This window comes from Passer domesticus, chromosome 27, assembly GCF_036417665.1.
Source record: "Passer domesticus isolate bPasDom1 chromosome 27, bPasDom1.hap1, whole genome shotgun sequence".
NCBI classification, from domain to species: Eukaryota; Metazoa; Chordata; class Aves; order Passeriformes; family Passeridae; genus Passer; species Passer domesticus.
This window is the reverse complement of record NC_087500.1, coordinates 468,140-488,130: the sequence shown is the minus strand read 5'-3', so window position 1 is coordinate 488,130 and position 19,991 is coordinate 468,140. Positions and strand designations below refer to the sequence as shown.

At 48.4% G+C, this 19,991-nt stretch overlaps 1 long non-coding RNA gene across 1 annotated transcript; it reads left to right on the top strand.

Annotated features, from left to right (window-relative positions):
* The first annotated feature begins 63 nt into the window (after window positions 1–63).
* On the top strand, window positions 64–19,741 carry LOC135286870 (uncharacterized). The gene is made up of 5 exons (XR_010350866.1): window positions 64–308; window positions 17,016–17,150; window positions 17,598–17,656; window positions 17,776–17,937; window positions 19,101–19,741. It is a non-coding gene; the product is annotated as an uncharacterized LOC135286870 (long non-coding RNA).
* The last annotated feature ends 250 nt before the right edge of the window (window positions 19,742–19,991 follow it).

Below are 19,991 nucleotides of genomic sequence, written 5' to 3'. Positions count from 1 at the left end.
GAGGTGATGGCACAGTTCCCTTTTTTGTTTGTGTTCCATGACTCCTGAGCTGCTGAACTCCGTGGTTGTCATGCGAGAAACATCAGTGGCTGGTGGGTGGCTGTCTGGAAGCAGAGTGGAAGCTGTTGGTGGAATATGTAATGAGGATTATGTATGTGTGCAACTCACATGGAGATTGGCTGAGTTTGGCACCTCATGAAGATACAACCACCTTTTTGTCTCATTCTGGTTTTCTTAAAACCCTTCCCCCACCACTCTGGGAAGTCAGGATTCATCCTTCCCCTCTCCACCCTCTCCTACAACTTGAGGTGAGTGATTCAAGCCACAATATTTTAGAAATTCTAATCAGCTCTAGATGTGTTTTCAAGTTGCTTCTTGATTTTCTAAGATGGGATAAGTAAAGATTTCAAACTAAGTTTCAAGCACAAACTATAACCCACTCACCCACCCCACTTCAATCCATACTGGATTTCCAGCACCATCCCCAGCTGGGTTTGGATGGGACCATGGAGAGCCATGGAAAGAAGCCACATGGATTTGGGTTTAGTGCCTGTTCCTAGTGCTGCCACATGACCCCTCTGAGCAGCTGCACAAACAGCAATGGCACAGAGGCCTTGGAGGCTCCGTGCTCCCAGGGTTTCTAAGGAGCATTTTGCTTCCCATGACTATGGCTGCAGGGAGCTGAAAGGATGGAGAAAGGCATTTTCTGTCAAAGCTGGAAATCAGTCTAAACTTGCAGAGGTGGATTGGGACACCTGAGTCATCCTGCTCCTAAACTTCATAATGCAGGTTTTTCTGGGGCAAAATTCCATTTTATTTTGGAGTTGGTTTATTGCTGGGACTCTGTGTGTGTTTGTTGGGAAAGGACAAGGTACCTGCCCTGCTCTTCTCAGAGCCTGGGGAATGCTCAGTGCTTGCTCCATGGGCCTGAACCCATACTGAGTGCAAGGGCCTTGCTCCCCCCAGCTCCCATCCCACTCCACAAATCCTTCACCCCTCCTTGTGTGCACTGGGATTCTGTGTAAGGGCTTGTAACAGAAGGGTTGTTGCAGTGCATGGAGTGATGGGGAAGATTCTGTTTGGATGACCACGAAGACCCTGTCAATAGAAAGAAAACTATGGTTTTTTTCAAGTTAATCAGCATAGTATCCACTACAGCACAGGAGCCCCAGCTCCCACTGGCATGGCTCTGCTGGCCCTCAGCAAAGCACTTCCACCAGGAGATGCTGAGACATCCAGGAGCATCAGGAGCATGGCTGTACTCACACCCTCAGCTCCTGAATGTGACTGCAGTCAGCAGGGGAGGAAGCACAAAACCTCTGAAGTACCTGCAGAAACTCAGACTCCCGTTGCTGCATTTCTCTTCATAGAGAAAAGCAAGGCACAATTCTTCCCAGAAATATTTCTGGGTTTCACATTCTCTGAACATCAGAGAAAGGGAAAACACGATTCTTATCACTTGCTATGCTGTGTTGTGCCAAAGTAGAATGCAATATGGAGATTGTTTACCCAAAGTGAGGATCTTTTGTCTCCTTGGCCTATCAGGGCCAAGAGTGTGCGTGGGTCGGACTGTCGGCTGACAGTCATGGGGTGGACTGGAGATGAGTGCAGTTCTGTGCAGTTGTGTGCAGAGTGAGTGCAAGCCAGATTCAGTTTAGATTAAATGTATATAGTATAGTAAAATAAAGTAATTAATTAGCCTTCTGATAGCCATGGAGTCAGATGCATCATTCTCTCCCCTTCATCGGCGGCCACCCATGCAGTAATAGACTCCTATTTCAAAGACCTTTTCCAGTTAAAAGTGTATCAGGGATGAGGTAATGTAACAACTGAGGCACGGACTCAGACCAGCAAGGAATCAGAATCATTTATTCAAAGAAACAAGCTGGTTTTATACACTTCTTCAAGACACAGTATTTCCTTACATGGTAATTCTCACTAAGTGACCTATCACCCATGGCCACGTCAGCAACACGCTTTCTTACTATCCTTCTGTGGGGTGGTCACGGCTGTTCACCCGTCTGTCAGCTTCTGGCAGGCTGCTCTCTGCAGGGCTCTGCCACGTGGCACCTCCTCTCCCCAAGGTCAGGCAGAGACAAGCCTCTCTGTGCTGCCATGTGCTTCTTTGTGCTCCATGTGCTCCTGCGGGTGTGTGCCATGGCCTGCAGCTCAACTCCATCCTTCTCTGACCACAAGGCAAGTCTCGCTATCCAGGGCACAGGAATTTCTTTGGCAGCCTTAGATATGAGGAAGGCTCTGTCCTTCCAACCCTCATTTCCTCGCTGGGGAGGGACAGAGAGCAGCTGATGGGTGTCTGAAATGTGCAGTGTCCCCCAGCAGAAATGAGGGAATAGTGGGACAGTTAGTCCATTATTTCTATGTCCTTCTTCCTTTTCATTTAGCTTGTTCTGTAGGCTTCGGTTTCTCACACTTTGTGCTATAAATGATTGTTTGGGGCTTTAATGTGATCTGTGTAACTGTATAATTTGCAGAACAAGAGTCAGAGGTTGCCTTTGCTTTTTTTTCCCGAGTATTTTAAGAAATACTTCCTCTCTCACAAAAACACCGGTCATATTTTTCCCTGAGAACACTAACTGAGTTATTTCCAGACTCAGCCTTTCATGAGGTTCATTCTGCTGTAAATCTCTGAGAAACAGATGCTGGCAGTCTAGAAAAGATTTCAAATAATATTTATATTTTGTATTAGTGAAGGAGCAGAAAAATACGCTTGTATGGCATCAGAGAAATAAACTACTTTTTGGTCCATTAGTAACTAGGCAGGTTGTTAGGCAACTTCAGATGGGAACAAAACTGTATTTATATCATTTCAAATCAATAATTTTACATAATTTTTATTCCTGAGTATTCAAAAAGATGGTCAGAGTGTTGTCCAGCACACTGAGATTAAATACTAATGAGTGGGAAACCCTTCCTTTGGGGAACTGCAGAAACGAATGCAGCTTTGTGCAGAGAAGAAAAGCAGACTGTCACAGACCACAGTCACTAACTGGTGTCTGTCAAGGGCAACATAATGGGAAAATTGATCTTGGGATTTAGCAAATTGGGAACTGAAGCCTGGGAATGTTGTGCCATTCATTGACTGAGGCTATCTCTGGTCAAAAGGATTTTCAGACTCAATTTACACTCGGTAGATTTTGATTTCTGAAAGACCTTTGGCTTAGCACCAGTTAAAAGATCAGTACTGAACCAAAAATGGCTTTGTCAGCCCAGGCCTGAGAAAAGATATCACCTGTCCTGGCAAAGCCAGGTTTGCAAGTGCTGATGAAGCAGATGAATAAAGAGTTGCCAAAAGGAACCATCTTTGGAAGGGATGTTTCTGGTGGAGAGCTGCAGGACCACAACCAGATCATGGAGTCGTGGCATCCCAGAATGGGTTAGGAGAGGCTTAAAAGACCATCTGGTTCCAACCCCCTGCAATGGACACCTTCCACTAGAAGATGCCTCTCTGCTGATTCATCACCACTGTTGAAGCAGATGGAAAATCACATGCAACCAAGTCATGTGCAAAGTTCAATAATTTAGTGAATATCAACGAAGAAAAGACAGGTCAGTGATTACAAGTCCGCCATACAATAAGCCAGTTCTAATCAATCTCTTTATGCCTCTTCCTTGCCTTCATCTTTCCTAAACCAGTTAAGGACAAGCCAGGCTTACCTGGGGGGGGTGGAATTTGACAGCTCAGAAAATGAACCTACATGAGCACCAAACACCAGCCTTGCCAAAAGGGGTGGAGGCAATGGAACCAGAAATGCCCAGCTAATGAACATGTGCTGCCCTGGCCCTGCCTACATGGAGAGCTCAGGTGCTCCCAGCATTTGTGGTCTTGAAAACAAGGTGGAAATTCAGAGGGGACTGAAAGCAGGGACCAGGTGTGATTGGAGAGCTACAGAAAATGTCACACCGTGGGAGACATACAGAGCTCAAAAAGGGAAAAAAAATGTAAAGAAGGCAGCTTGAGAGGTGATTTGATCACAGTGAATAAGTGTCTCCCTGCAGAGAAAATGCAAGGTACTCAAGTGCTCTTGAATGCAGAGACAGAAGCAGTGGTGAGGATCTGAACCATGGCAGCTTTGCATTGGAAATGAGGCACAAGGTTTTTCTGCACTGAGCATGACTAATCCATGCAACACAGGCTAGCCATCCTTCTGCTGTTTCCAGAGCAAAGCTGGGTGCTGTTCCAGCAAACAGCCTGTGTCCAGCAGCAATGGTCAGGCTCAAGAGCTCAGTGATGTGAAAACTGAGTAGTGACTCTGCAGTCCTGTCTGCGGGTTCCAGTGGGACTGCATCCTCCAGGTCAGCAGCAGTCACATCACTCCATGAACCTGCATGCAACAGTTCAGGAACAGGGAACTAGATGTAGATGTTGCACCTGCTCCAAAAACTCAAAACAGAGCCCAGCTCCTTCCTTTAGCTCCCTCCTCCTGGAAACATGGGGTGATTCCCAGATTTACACCCCAATAACACAGATTCCAGGTTATCTCCTGCTGCTGGTGCCATCCTGGGGGGACCCCACTAGCTGGGAGTGACTCAGCGTGAGTGGGAGAAGGCACTGAGCAAGTGGCACTGGGGGATGACTCACAAGGGGGGTGTCTGCAGGGCTGAAGGCAGCAAAGAAAGTCGCCTTCCCCAGAGTGATGTAACTCAGGCAAAACTTTACCTTTTCCATCCTTAATGAAAAGTAAAAGCAGCCAGGTCTGAAGTACCTGGACTTTGAAGCCCTATCTGGACAGAGCATTCTGAAATGCTGATTTAGCTCATTCCAGCTACTGCAGCTGGGGGTGTGGCTGCTCCCCAGGGTGTTTCCCCCTGTCACATTTCTGAAGTCGCATCTCCAGTGAGGGAGAAATTCCTGCAGTCCCTGCCTGGGCAGGCTGCCAGACAGCAGCAGTTTCCTGCTGTTCCAAAGAAAACCTCATTCTCCTCCAGCACCCCTTCCCTGGCACTGCCTGCTGCACACCCGGGACCTCCCAGCAGCTTCTCCTCATCCCAAGGACTCTTATCATGGTTAAAAAAAGCTTCATTCTGCTTCTCATGAAAGCCAGTTCATCAGATACATGTTGGAAACAGCATAAAACTCCACAAAGGAGTTGATATCCCCCTTCCGGAGTTCCGTGTGTTTAAATGAAGTCTTGCTGACTAATTAAAAACCCTTCATCCATCTCATAAGCATCCTGGAATTGCTTTTCTCACTGACTGAATTATTTAAGAGTCATTCTCTCAGGATTGAAAATGATTGTTTTGGTGTTGCATTACTGCAAGTTCAGTGTGGTGAAAACCCTTAAGCATCTGAGGAACCTCCTTTGAATAATAAACAAACACAGAAATGCTATTGCTCTGCATTCAGAAAACTTTCTTCAGTGGGACCTGCACCTGGTCCTGGAAACCAGGGAGGCAGAGTCTTTAGGGACATCTTTCCTGCATTTGTGCTGGTAGATATGCATCAAATAAAATGAGAGAAGGGAGAAAGTCAAAGGTTCAGTTGGATCTTAGAATGGTTTGACTTGGAAGGGACCTTAAAGATCATCCAGTTCCAGCCTCCTGCCATAGGCAAGGACACCTTCCAGTAGACCAGGGTGCTTAGAACCCCATCCAGCCTGGCCAGCTTGACTAAGCAGACCCAGAAATTGTACAGCACAACCAAGAGCCTCATAAAGGACTGAGGGTGATGGTGAGGAGGAGGCAGATGTTTAATTAGGCAATGCCACCATGCAAGGTAACTGTGGCATCACAACCCAGTGGACCACCAGAGACAGATTTGGGGGCTTGCAGGGTGTATCTGCACAACTGAACATGGAAAGCTAAACTGCTCCATGAGGTTCCCAGGTTGGTCTCCTCTGCTTCTCCAGCTGTGCTTCAGCAATTTAGAAGGTCACAGTTGGATGCAGAAGGACACTGACAACAACCAGGGCTGGCTAAAAGCCCCCAGGAAGATGAGTTTGAAAGTCTGGAGTCCAGTCACCGCTGCTGCTGTGTGATGGTGTAGTTGGTACCATGCAGCCTACTCAGGGTACCATGCAGACCTCCTCGTGAGGTCTCTTCATCTGCAGCAGATCCACCCATGGGGGAAAGAGATCACGTAGTTACGGCTTCAGCTGTATCTCTGCTTATAGGTAGATTTCTTGCTAGCTCAGTCTTTCCACATCTGTTTTAAATTGCTCCCCTTTTCTTTTTGGTGATAATTTTAGTAGGGATTGGCCCACCAATGCACAGAGCGAGGCTTTCAATTCAGGCAAAGCTCCACACCTGCAGTAAGAAATGGGCTTAAACTTAGAATTATGGAATATCCTGGGTGAAAAGGGTTCCCCAAGGATCATTCTGTCCAGCCCCTGGCCCTGCACACCAACAATCCCACCCTGGGCATGCCTGGCAGGGCAGTGCTGTCCAAACCCTCCTGGAGCTCTGGCAGCCTCAGGGCTGGGACCATTCCCTGGGGGGCCTGGGCAGTGCCAGCACCTCTGGGGAAGAACCTTTCCCTGATCTCCATCCCAAATCCCCCTGGCCCAGCTCCAGCCGTTCCCTGGCTCCTGTCCCTGTCCCACAGCAGAGATCGGAGCTGCCCTTGGGGAGGAGCTGCAGCCCTGCTGAGCTCTGCCCTCAGCCCCCTCTGCTCCAGCTGAACAGACCAAGTGCCCTCAGCTGCTCCTCGTGTGCCCCTCCAGACCCTTCCCCATCCTTGTGTCCCTCCTTTGGACCCTGTCCTGGATTTAAAGATAATGTGTGTATTCTGCTTGCCATCTGTCAGAGGTGGGGCAGGTATGTCCTGTTCATTGAGCAGTTTTTCTTTATCTCTCCTATAACCAATCCTCCCTCCAGGAGATCTCTGCTGTTCATGGGCCATTGATTATTAATTATCTTCTGTTCATGGCCAGTGAGCATCCCTGCATGGCTGAGCAAAGTCCATCATCCCATGGGGAGATGCTGTGCCCAGGGCAGGAGCCAAGCATTCCTACCTGGATACAATCTGAGCCTGGAACACCCCAGCAGCCTTTGCCCACTGCATTCCCAGAGGAGCAGCTTTCTTCTGCCCTGCATTCCCAGAGGGACACCAGGCCCATCTCCAGCAGCCCTGGAGCTCCAGAGGAAAACTGCAGCCTTGTGCAGGATCCCTGCTCCAGCAGAAGCACAGCTGGCACTGCAGGAGGGCTGAGCCCCCATGGGATGGGACTGTGCCACCACCCTGACCCACAGGGTGTCAGGCTGTGTTCTGACTCTGGCAGTAGTTTTTGTTGTTGTTGTTGTTGTTTATGCTATTACATTTTTATTTTTCTTAGTAAAGAACTGCTATTCCTATTCCCATATCTTTGCCTGAGAGCCTTTTGATTTCAAAATTATAACAATTTGGAGGGAGGGCATTTACTTTTTCTGTTTCAGGGGAGGCTTCTGCCTTCCTTAGCAGACACCTGGCTTTTCAAACCAAGACAGACTCTCTCCAACAGTTTTAGATCTTTCTTACATTGTTGTGCCCAAAACTTCCCCTAGCACTCAAGGTGGGGCCACCGCAGCCCAGAACAGGGCAGGACAATCCCCTCCCTGGCCTGGCCTCCCTGATGCCTCCCAGGACATGGAATTCCCTCTTGGCTCCAGGGCACTGCTGACTCAATGACCTTGCCATTGACCAGGAGCCCCAGGTCCCTTTCCCAGATCTGCTCTCCAGCCTGTCATTCCACAGTCTGTACAGGACAACCCTAGATGTACAACACACTTCAGAGAGCAAAGCACTTCCCACCTTCTCAGCTCTTTGGACCATGAATGACATACTCAGAGTTCACATTTCCTGGATTAGGCAAGTTGATACCAATGGCAAGGAATGATGCTTCCAAATTACTTTAATAATGTGGAGAAGTGATTGAACAAGGCATTTCACATGAGCACTATCACTTTACCTGTCTCACATTCACTCTGGAATTGCTAAGCATTGTATATCAAATGCAATTTAATTTCAATTACAATTTCTCTGATAAAGCTTATGGCTTCTTTCTCCACCCCCCTTGCACCATCCTCATGCAGTGCTGCTCTCACAGCACAGGGCACATGCAGAAAAAAGAAACCAATATACTTCTAAATTTCTGGGGCACTAACGTAGGAGTTGAGCTGGATCATCACCCTTCACACACTAGTGGCATATTGAGTAAGTAGGAACATCATTAAATGAACATTGCTCATAATATTAGGACTTAATAGATTCCCATGGGAAGGAGTCACAGTCTGACTTGAGTGTGATACTTTGGAGGAATCAGAAGGCAGAACATTCCTGTATTTGACTGGGACTTAGCTTGGAAATCTATGGAAATTGTGCTGATTCCACTGAGGCTGTAGAATCATTGCAAAATGTCTGTCTGGAAAACAAAGAATGAGTATTTATCCATTCTCCAAAAGGCATCTGCAAGGCTTTGGATGTCCAACATCAGCTGGGAGAGTCAAGGAAAGAGAACAGTGTTGGCATCTACCCAGATCCATGGCAGATGACCATGGATCTCAGGGAGCTGAGAGCAGGAGGAGGATACAGGAGGGTGAGCAAGGACAGGTGAAGGGGAGAACTCAGGGGGATGGCAATTTGGTTAGATCTGTCACCCAGCTGACCCTCACATCCTTTCAGAGGTGACAAGGGAGAGCGTGTGGGAGCTGCCTGGACACACAGGTTTGGCCATCAGGAGTTGCTTGGCTGAAAACTCTGCAGTCAGTGGCCAGGGCATGAGTGATGACACTTGTGAGCCTCCTCCTGGGACTATCTCCTGTCTCTGGCAGGGAGTGCTTTTGTCAAGTCAATTAGGGGCAGAAATACACTTTCTAATGCAGCAAAGATCCCGCAGGCAGCTTCCTGTGGAGCAGAGCAGTTGTCACAGCTGGTCCCAGCTGCAGGGCTCTGCTCTGGTTTGGACCTGGCACCCCGCCTGTTCCTCTGGCACTGCTCTCATCTGATCTTTTGGATTTGATCTTTGCCTCTGGCAATTCCCTCTACTGGGAGGGAAATCACAGCAGCCTGCCTGAGGCAAAGGGGTCTCTGTTACTAATAGGTACGGGTTTATAAAAGAGAGGCCTTGTAAAACCATGGTTCAGGCTTGTTACTTCGACTAAGTAAGAAAGGACTATAGGAAAGAGACTCAGCTGAATTAGGGATGGAAAAACATGTTCCAAACCATCACATGTTCACATCATGGTGTGTGTTGGTTAGTTGAATTATGTTTGCTACGATTTAAAAGTATGTAGCTGATAACTGACTAATGGCTTAAAAAGACCAAGTTTTTGAAATAAAGCAGCTCTCCTTCATACCTGCCTGGGGATTCTGTGTCACTACAGACCCTCACCTCACAGGTGTCCACTCTGTTTGCAAGGGAGAAATACTTCTGTTCCAGCCTACCCAGGGGGACAGCGCTGTGAGTGGAAGCTGCCCCCCTCACCATCAGGGCAGTGTTTGGCACCCAGTGGTGTTGGCTGGTTTGCAGTGAGACATCCAACAGCCACTGTGTGCAGTGGACACTGGAAAAGTCAGCTGTGGATTTTGATGGAGGTACCTGTTAGGCACCTGTCCCATCCTCACCTGCTCTGCAAGGCAGGGGTGGAGGAGGGGGCATACTCAGCTGTGTCCAGCTCTGCTTTGAGGAGATGGCTCAGACTCTGCATTTCAGATACTCTTTGTCTGGAGCAAAACTGCCTTCAGTCACTGAACTAAAGTCATTGATCCTGAACTTAAGGAAGAACTTTGCTGCGTGGGTGACCACAGTCTAGAACAAGTCACCCAGGGAGGGTGTGGAGTCTCCCTCACCAGAGACATTCCAGAGCCCTCTGTGCCAATCCTGTACCACATGCTCTGAATTTGCCTGAGCTGGACCAGATGACCCACTATGATATCTTCCAATGTAATTGATTCTGTGATTCCTTGGGCCCTCTGGTGTGTCGTCTATGTCTTAATTTCATCCAAATCCAGCCAGTCCAGGTGGATGAAGGATGCCTCCTCCTTGGTCTGTTAGTCCCAATAACCTGTGGTTTCATCTTCCCTGTGAATACTCCATGGTCCTGCAGACCCTCACAGTCAGAAAACCTCTGCAAATTACAGTGGAACAAAACCTGCTGTTCCCCAGTTCACATGGGTGAGCCTCTTTTCTCCTGCTGGTACCAATTCCAGAATCCCCCATGGAAAAGCTGGTATTGAAGCAGCAGAAATGGAAAAATTAGTTCCTACATAGAGAATGTACATACTCCCACATTAAGAGAGTGACAAATGAAGTTATTTCTTTAAGACCACCTTTTTGGCTGGTAGGATCTGACTGAGATGTATTGGCCTCCAGGTAATACTGAAGAGTCCAGTGATGTGCTGTACCTCCCCAGCATCCCCCAGACCAGGGTTTGGTCCCTGTCTGGTTTTCTTAATCTCCAGTGCTCATTGAAGCACCAAAGCTGGAAACCCAACACTACCACCCACCCCCAATTTCAGAGCCAATGATAATTCAAAATATTTGTTGACACAGCCAGGCTATCTCCTGCCATGGATCAGTGTCTCTGGCTGGCTTTTGCCCCTGTCTGAGGTGTCCTGGTGTCACAGCTGAGCACAGGAATCTCACTCCAGCTTTCACTCATTCACGGTCTCTCTGTCTTAACACATTGCAGCAGGGACCTTGTCACAATACATTAGCAGAGTATCTCTGGATAATTCACTTCCATCAGCTCAATTAGATCTCATTTTTCAGGAAGGTTTTAGGAAATTTTTTATGTGTTATCCAGAAAATAACTCTGACTTTCACAGCAGAGTTTTCTCACAGCCCAGCCAGTCCTTCACTCTCTGCTTTTGGTCCTTTCCTTGAGCTGATTTTTTTCCCCCTGTATCTGATAACTTTCTTTCTTCTACAACTCACTGAAGGTTTGATTTATCTGATCTAACAGATGTCTTGTTTGGGGTGGGAAGAAGGAGTTTAAGGTGACCAGTCCCAGTGAGGACACCTCCATAGTGAAAAATTGCAACCTTTCCCCATGAAGCAATATAAAAGTTAAAACAAAATGAACTGAAATGAAAAGGTACAATATGTAACTTCACTATACTAAATATATCAGTGTCTTCAGAAACCTCTCCCATGCTCAGTACCAGGATGCCTTTAGGCCTTTTCCACTGTGAACCCATTTCATTTCCCACTGAATGGTGTTTTCCAGCCCCCAAATCATTTTTGTGTTAAATATTTCCAGTTCCAGGCTGGTTAAATAGCAGCAGATATCCATAGATCAGTCTGTCTCATCCCTACAGCCTGGTGATTACATGGGAGATGGATGGGCTGGGTAATATCCACAGAGCAGCTATTAGGCTGTCTGGGGCTGCTCCAGGTCCTTTGGCTGGAATAATGAGGTTAATCACACAAACTCCTTTCCCCATGATTGCCTTGGTGGCTTAGGCTCCCCCCTCACCTTCAGCACAGCAGCACAAGCATAGCAGAGACTCCCCTGGGTGGGGCATGGGGGAGATCCAGGTCTGGCCTTGTTCTGCTATTGGGAAACAGGATGATTTCAGCTTCTAGACATGGATTTAAGGATGGAAACTGGTTGAGCCATTGCTCAGAATCCCACAGTCAAACCCTGGTCTGCATCAGCAGGGTTTCCGTTCCTGATCCGTGACAGGAGCTGCAGCCCTAGAAAGCTCATGGCAGAGTAAACCTTAAGCACAGTTGAGTGCTTATGGAGATTTCCAGGACATAAAAGCAACTTGAAAGGACCAGAGCAGTACCAGGACCTGATGGCACCATTGGGAAGAAGGGCTGACCACAATCGAGATGCACAGAACCCTTTTCCCCACCACTGAAGCCAAGTGCTCCTGATCCCTGGCTAACAGGGTGTCATGGTTTATCCTCTGAGCATGGAGGTTGGACGAGATGACCTTTGAAGGTCCTTTCCAACCCAAAACCATTCTGTGATTGTGTGATTAGATTGCAGAGCCTTGCAAATAACTGGAATTTGTCCTCTCCCCCATGTGAAGAGAGATGGGGGTGCTTGAGAGAAGCAGCTCCCTGACCTACCTGCCTTCACCAGAGAGCGGGATGTTCTCTGGAACTGCTGCCCCTGGGGCACACACAGGATTCAGCTGGGGAGGCAGTTCAGTGCCCTGGGAAGGGCTGGGATGCAGCGGGATCCAGCGCTGGCTCAGCATGTTGGCAGCATGACATAAATCATCTCCTGCCCTTGCTGCTCTGTGTGCTGGGAGTGCAGGACACACGTTCCCTGTACTTGTACCAGCTGATAATAAAGCTCTGGTCCCTGCCTGGAGACACTGACAGATTGGAGACTCGTTTTGTCCTGACCTCCTTGCACATGGAGAATCTGAGGATTCAGCCCTGGTGGAAGGCACTCTGACAGAATTCGTCCAAGGACAAAGACACAGCCCTCCTCTTTCAAGAAATTTTCCTTTGCTAAGGCATATTTTAGATCCTTTACCCAGCATCTAAGGACACCAGGATGTTACAGCATCACTCAGAAGGTCAACTAGACTCCCATTTTAACCCCAGCAGCCCAGAGTGGTTTTTATGCTCATCCTTGCATCCTTCAGTTGCAGAGGAGCAAAATGAACTTGTAGAGGACACCCTGACCTGCCCTTGTCCATGGGGGGAAAAGAGACCTCTTGGCAAAGCCACAATTCACTCAATTTTGAAGCTGTACAAGGTGCTGAGTAGGTGATGTTATCAGAGCTGGCACTATCTGGGCTGGATTAGCTGTCAGAAAGATAAGCCAGCACTAGTAACCCCAGGAATGGAGGAGAACCACAAATAACCTTCCTGGAGACCCTGGTGAGTGTCCCAAGCAGCCACTGCACTCCCAGTCTGAGCTGCCTCCCCACCTGCTCCCCTGCCTGGACCACAAAGCTAATTTTAGGCTAAAGGCCTTTTATTGGCTGACAAGCCTCTGGAATGCTCTAGGCACTCTGTAAGAACTGAGTTGCTCCCTGTGGCTTCGTGGAAGGAAGTATCTGGGAGGTTTCTGGGAGGTTTTGAGGGTGGCAGAAGTGACAGCTTCCCATGAAGCAGCCATAGCTCCTGCGATCTGCCCTTGGAAGTGCCAAGGAAACTATCTCCTGGACCAGAACTTCTCAAAGGGCATTTCTGTGCCTCACTCAACCCGTTTTGGCACCTTTAGCTTCAGGGGAGCCTCTCACCTGATGCTCAATGCATCACCCCCACTGACTAGAAGGCTCCAGTTATTAAAAAGTCTAAATTTCCATGTGATTTATTAAAAGAAAAAAAAAGGCACTTTGGGGGTTTTGCCATCTTAAGTTGGGTGTCTTTGGGTCACTTTGGGACTTTACTTCCTGACTTTCCTGTGTGAATGGACAGTGACCATTGCTGCAGGGTCAGGAACTGGAGCGTGAACACAGACCAGTATTTTGGGACTCAGAGTAAACCCAGAGTAAACCTCTGTGCCAAGAAAGCAAATAGAGCCAGTTCCTTCCTATGTGGGGAGACTTCACAGACACAGGACAGCTCCCATAGCAGCAGCAAGCTTTCAGAGGCAAGAAGCTCACTCAGCCTTAGATGGACAAATTCTGCCCAGTGCCTTTGCTGAGCACACCCTCCAGCCAGAGGCAGCTCTGGGCAGACCAGAGCACTGATGTGCCAAGCTAGAGCCAAACCTTGTCAAATTAATTAATTTAGATGCTTATTCTCGAGTTAATTGGAATGTGGAGGCTTTAGCTGTGTTGAGTCATCCTGTGTAGCAACAAAATCCGAGTAGGAAAAGACCCATGAGGCCATGTCCCTGCTCTGGAGTGGATGTGGTTGTGTTGGAAAGCTCCTGGGCTGGGCTGACAGACTGAGCCTGGCAGAGCTTACTGAGCTTTTACCTGCTCACAGGTAGAAGTGCTGCCAATGCACCTTCCTCTGGCACAGGAAGAAAGGTGGCTCCAGCTGCCTCCCATTCCCTTCCTGCACAGAAGGTGTAACCCTGCCATTTTCTGTGTGGCTGCTCTCTGAGCTGTCTTTCTGGATAATTGGCAAAACAAAAGCAGCAAGATTGATAGTGGGATTGAATTAGATGCTGAGGCTGAAGCTGCACATCCCAGCTCTGCTCCAGGGTCCCAAATCCCTGGAGTCTGTCAGCTGGCGCAGCAGGCAGGAAAAATCAGGGGAGAAGGATGGGAGGGAAGAATGAGCTGCAGCAGACATCTGTCAGTGCAGAGAGGGCTCTGCTGTCAGATGGAATCAAAGTGCTGGGAGATTCTGGGATGGTGTGCCATCTCCCAGGTCAGCACAGCTAATGCCAGGTGGCTGGGATATGTAAGGACTGTCCTTGCCCAGTGCATATCCCACCCGTGGCAGGGACTAGTGACCTCACACAGCCTGCAGCTGGCCCTGAAGAGCTGGGAAATCAGGCCTTCCTGCAGCCCTGCAGCAGCATGCACAGAGTCTAGTGAAAATCATTTCTGCCAGAAGGAATTTCCTGCTAGCCTGAGGTCAAACAGAAGCCTGGATGTGGGGGATGCCTCTGACTTCCCATCCCAGACAGCTTGGGACCTGCATGAGGAATACAGTTCCTATGCATGAGGAATACAGTTAGCAAACTACTAAAACCTTAAACTCTCTGGGATAAAGCATTATATATATATTAATAATCTCTGGGCTTTTCATAGACTGAGGGACTTTATAGAACAAGAGGGCAAACCCAAAGACATCCTAAATAAATGACTGGCCTTTGTCCCTAGCTGAAGCTCTGAGGACCTACAGGTTCACAGTTAACATGTGCCTGGAGAAAAACATTTGAAAAAGGATTTTTACCTATGTGACCAAAATTATTTTATGATCACAACTATTAAACAAGGTACTCACACCACTTCCCACACCACCTGCACATTGGTAAAGCCAGAGAAACAGAGATAGTGGAAAGTTTTTGGCCTCATCAAATGTCAGGAGATTATCTGTGAGATTATTGTACAGAGAAGACGTGACCCAAACACACAGAGAATATGGGCTGAGAGGTCACGAACTGAACAAGACTTTGCCAGACTCTTTTTGGCTGCATGTGCAATCCCTTTAGTACCAGCAGCATCCACAGCAGCAGTGAATGTTTTCCAAGGGCCATTTCAGGAACACAGAGCAGCCTCTCTCCTCACACAGTGGCTGAGTCCAGTGTGAGGCTGCATCGCCGTGAAAGCAGATGGAACTGGGGCCTTGTAAGAGCTCTGCAGGGAGACTTCCCCTCTGGAGTTCCGTTCCCACCAGGTTGCCAGTCTCCATCACACTGAACGGCAGCTCCTGGTACCACCTCCAACACATCCACCGTCTGCCTTCCCTGCATTCCCAGCACAATGGCTCAAGCTGGCTGGTACCTTGGCACCAACCTACCCTCTAATTAATGCACAAGAGAAGGAAGGGGAAATCTTCAAAGAAATCCCACCAACAGCTCTCACAGCAAAGCTCCAGACCAACCTGAGCAATTGCCTGATCCGAGTCCTCTTCATCCCCTTCCCTGCATGGTCCTGTTTGGCCTGCCAAGTCCTGAGGACACCAGGTCACTTCGTCTCTGCCCTTTGTGCCAGTGCAGAGATGTCTTTTATAGAATTCTGCATTGTATTTGTAATTTTATTTCATTTTTATTTTGCTGCTTTTTGTTGTCTGTGTTGAGGCCCTGTGCGTCATCTCTTCTCAGTTTTATTTGATTGCCTTTTGGAGATGAGGAGATTAATATTTCATCAAACATACAGGGAATAAATAACCAGATTTGAAAGACATCCAGAACCTTTCCTGCCTTGATGGGCATTTGCAGACCTGAGGAGTGGGGAGGTATTTTTATCACAAGCTATTTCTGAGGATATCACAATCCCTGCCACAATCTCTGCAGGACATTTCCACTACCCATGACATGTCCATGTCCATGATGCTGTGGAGTTATGCCAAAAGGTATGAGTGCAACACTCTGGAGATGCCTATTCCTCCATGGGACAGAGGGAGAGCTCAGTCTGGACAAAAAGAGGCTCAGGGGGGACCTTCTGGCTCTCCACAAATCTGACAGGAGGGGGCAGCTGCTGGGGTCGGGCTCTTCTCCCAGGGAACAAGAGACAGGATAAGAGAAAATGGCCTCAAGCTCTGCTAGGGGAGGTTCAGGTTTGACAACAGGAGGAATTTCCTCATGGAAAGAGCTATTAAACATTGCAAGGGACTGCCCAGGGAGGTTTGGAGTCCCTATCCCTGGAGGTGTCCAAGGAACACCAGGACATGGCACTCAGTGCTCTGGGCTTGGTAACAAGGTGAGGATGGGGCACAAGTTGGACTCCATGGTCTGGGAGGTATTTTCCAATCTTATGATTCCATGATCCATGCAAGAGCCTCTGTACATCCCTGTACATCCATGGAACTCATGTACATCTGTACAACAGCCAATGCAGCAGAATTGTGATGGGGCCTGTGCTGTCAGACCCAGCCACAAAGAGGCTCAAAGCTGACAGGGTTGTGCATCTCTCTGTCACACAACGTGTGAAGACAGAGCCACTTTCTGCTGGTGCTTTGGTGGGATCAGTTTCCAGAATAAAACCATGGAGTTTTTCCCAACCACAAACCACTGTGATCTGTTTGATGGGAAATGCCAACTGCTGATTGGGAAATTTCAGTTGACTTTGCTTTGAATGAGAAAAATAATAATTATGACTTTTATTATGATCAGTTTAGCATTCTGCCTTGAGGTTTAATTAGCTGAAGAACAAAAGCTTTTGTGTTTCTGTTCTATTCAAAATTGACACATCCTTTCAAAAGCAATTTGAAAAACATGGCAAACATTTTTGAGAAACTTGGGAAGCAAATGAGAAATTCAATTAGATCCCAGATCTTTGTGGGCTTCCTTGAGTTGGTTTGTTTTAGTTTGCAGTTGCCATGTTTTTGTAAATGTGGGATCTCCTATCAATTCACACAGTGTGGGAAGAAGAAATGGCAGGAGGGAATTATCTGTGTAAATGAAGGAATCAGTCATTTGCTGCATGGAGCAATGAATCAGAGTAAACCCAGCTCCATGTGTCTGAGTTTTCCTTCTCCCAGCAGGACACTAGTTTGTCTTCCTGCATGGACAACTTCTGCATCTCCAGCAGAGTTTGATGGGATCTGAAGTGTCCAGAGGCCACCCAAGAATTTTGTAAGGCCTTCAAGACCAAGAAAATCTGCCAGCACAGCTCTAAGGTAATACTCACTAAATGAGGTTGGTAACAATCTTTGGTTTCCTTCTCTGCAATGTTTTCAGTGGGGCTGTGGCTTCAGCTTTCCTGCTCTTTATCTCAGACCAGCTGTGAGACTTGCAGGAGTGAAGCAGGTCATACAGAGTGGTCAAATACAGCAGGGATACCCACATTTGAGGCATGATTATACTATGTGGTGAGCGAGAATGAGGGAAACCTGGTCCCAGCAGCCACTTTCTTTTGTCAGGCAGAGTTTGAGAGCGTGTTCCCCTCACTGCAGGTCTAGAAGGAGGGAAAAGGACACAGGCCAGAAAACCTGGAAACTAATTTTAAAAGCAGGGCAAAAAAACAAGTCTCCTGGGAGAAACTTAATGTGTTGGGTTAGATTTTTTCTCAGCCTGCAGTTGCTAACACAGCCCCACGTGCTGACAGCCTGTCCTCCCCTGAGCAGTGCCCGAGCATTCCCAGCTCCACTCGACCTCCTGGGAAAGAAACAATCCCAACACACAGGTGAGGAAATTGAGGCACACTGCTGATCTCAGCTGGGATTTCAGCTGAAAAGCCAAACCTCACCCTTCCACCCACCTGACCTAAATGTCCAGGAAACTGTGCATTATTTTCTCCTACAGATGTCCCAGCTGGAAGCAAAGCCCTGCTACCAATGCTCCATGTGGGAAGCAGGGATGCATTTCCCTGCACCCTTTCAGTGCACGGACCAGTCTCATCCCTATAGTGCAGGAAGGACACATGGAGTTTTCCCAAGCCAGGGGAGGGTTGGCTGCAGGGACAAGGTAGGACCGTCAAACCATGTGCAGTTACATAAAATAATTTACCAAAGGCAGATAAGTTAGACTAAACCTTTCCCCTCCCTCCTTCCTGGAGATCCGCTATTTCTCTTCATTGTCTCCATCCCTAATACCCATGTCCCACATCTGTCTCTGCGCCACACCAAGAAGTTTGAGATTAACCATGACGAATGGACTGATTTCCATGTCTTAGGGACTGTTCTGTTTTTCCTTTGCCACATCTGACAAGTTGCATTTTACTATAAATCCCCTCAATTAGGTGCTTCAAACAGCGCTGCAGCCTTTTTCCTGATATATGGGTAAGGAATTATCTTCATGTCCCTGGCAACCAATTCCTTAACTAAAAATACTTAGTGTTCACTTTTGCCTTCCCTACATCACCTCAAACTTAGGGTGACACACCTGAGCACACCTGCTCATACCTGAGCAGAGCATGGCCATCCCACATGTCCCACTTGGTGGCCGTGGGCAGGCTGTGACGGTGAAAGACAATCCTTGGTCTTGGTGTGGGAATGAGGTCTCTGATACTTCCCATTGCAAGGTCCCTTCTGTCCCCTGGGTGCACAAAGCCCTGAGCAGCCCCCAAAACCAAAGTTGTTTTGTGACCAGGAGCTGTGCCCTAGACCTGCAATGGTAGAAGGTGTCCCATGGCAGGGGGTTGGGACTGCATTATCTTCCAATTCAAACCATTCCATGATCCTATGCACTCAGCTGAATCCAGGATGCTCAAAGTTATTGGGAGCAAGCTTTCTCAAGCCATTTTTAGAAAATTCTGCACTTTCCATGGGCTGATTGAAGTGAGAGGTAACACAAGGGTGGCTTTGGAGTCTGTCTCATCCCATCCCACTTTTCACGGGAGGTTTTGTTAAGATACCTCAGAAACAAAAAGTTTCCTGAATTTACCATAGCTTTATATATTTTCAGATTTCTTTGCCAAAGCAGTGACACAATTAATTTAACCCAGCTAAAGCCAGAAGATTTATGTCTGTGTTGTTTATTCCCCTTAATTACTGGTCTGGGAACATTTACCCTTTGGGGGCCGGGATGGGTCACTGGGTGCCCCCACATGCTGGGGCACAGCCCTGGCCAGTCCTTGTGCCTTGGTCCTGCAGCTCATGGAGGACCTTGATCCCCTCCTGCCCTCTCAGGTGCTCCAGAGACAAAGGGCAGCTCAGTGAAGATGGATGGAGGCTGTAGCCGTGAATTCCTCAAGGGACACTGCCCTCCTATTGATCCATCTGCAACCTGCTGTGGTCTGCAACCATTCCCAGAGGCAGAGGCTGCAGTTGGGAGCGTGATCCAGTACCCTGTGAGAGGCTGGTGGTGGATGAACCATCATCAGCTAAAGGAAATATCACACCCGTGGACAGTGGTCCCATGGCAATGTTTTCCAGCATCCCCCCTCCCAGCAGTACACCTCGTGGATCCTTATTTCTTCAAGGAAAGGAAGCACAGCGTGTTGTCTGGCTGTCTGCTCCGGCTCACCTCATGCTGATGGGGCTTGGCTCACTCCCAGGATAGGCACAGCACCTGCAGCTGGGGCACCCCCCTAAACCTCAGTGAGTACAGAAGGCATGCTTTGAAACTGCCCTGGCATGGAGGAGCAGGTTTAACCCAGCCAGAAATTCACCCAACTGGGGACCCAATCCTGACTATGGCAACCCCAAGAGACAGGGGTGAGTGGAATCCCTCCCCAGGAGACCAGGGAACGGCTGCCAGAGGACTGCAGGAGCTGAGACACAGAGGTATGACAGGAGACCCTTTAGAGCCTGAGGGTTATGCTAGGGGAGAAGGGAAATGGCATTATCCAAGACCTCAGGAGCATAATCCAGGCTCTCCCACACCACTGTCACCCCCCCCCCCCCCCCCCCAGGACACTGTGTCCTGCGTCCACCTGCCCCGCATCCCCGTCCTTCCCTCAGGAGCATCTCCCTCACAAGGCAGGGCTGAAACCCCTTCCACCCCATCCCTGTGGAAGAGAAAAGGGGCTCTGCCCTCCTTTCGTGTTCGCCACCCGTTTTGCAAAGGGGCTGCAAAGG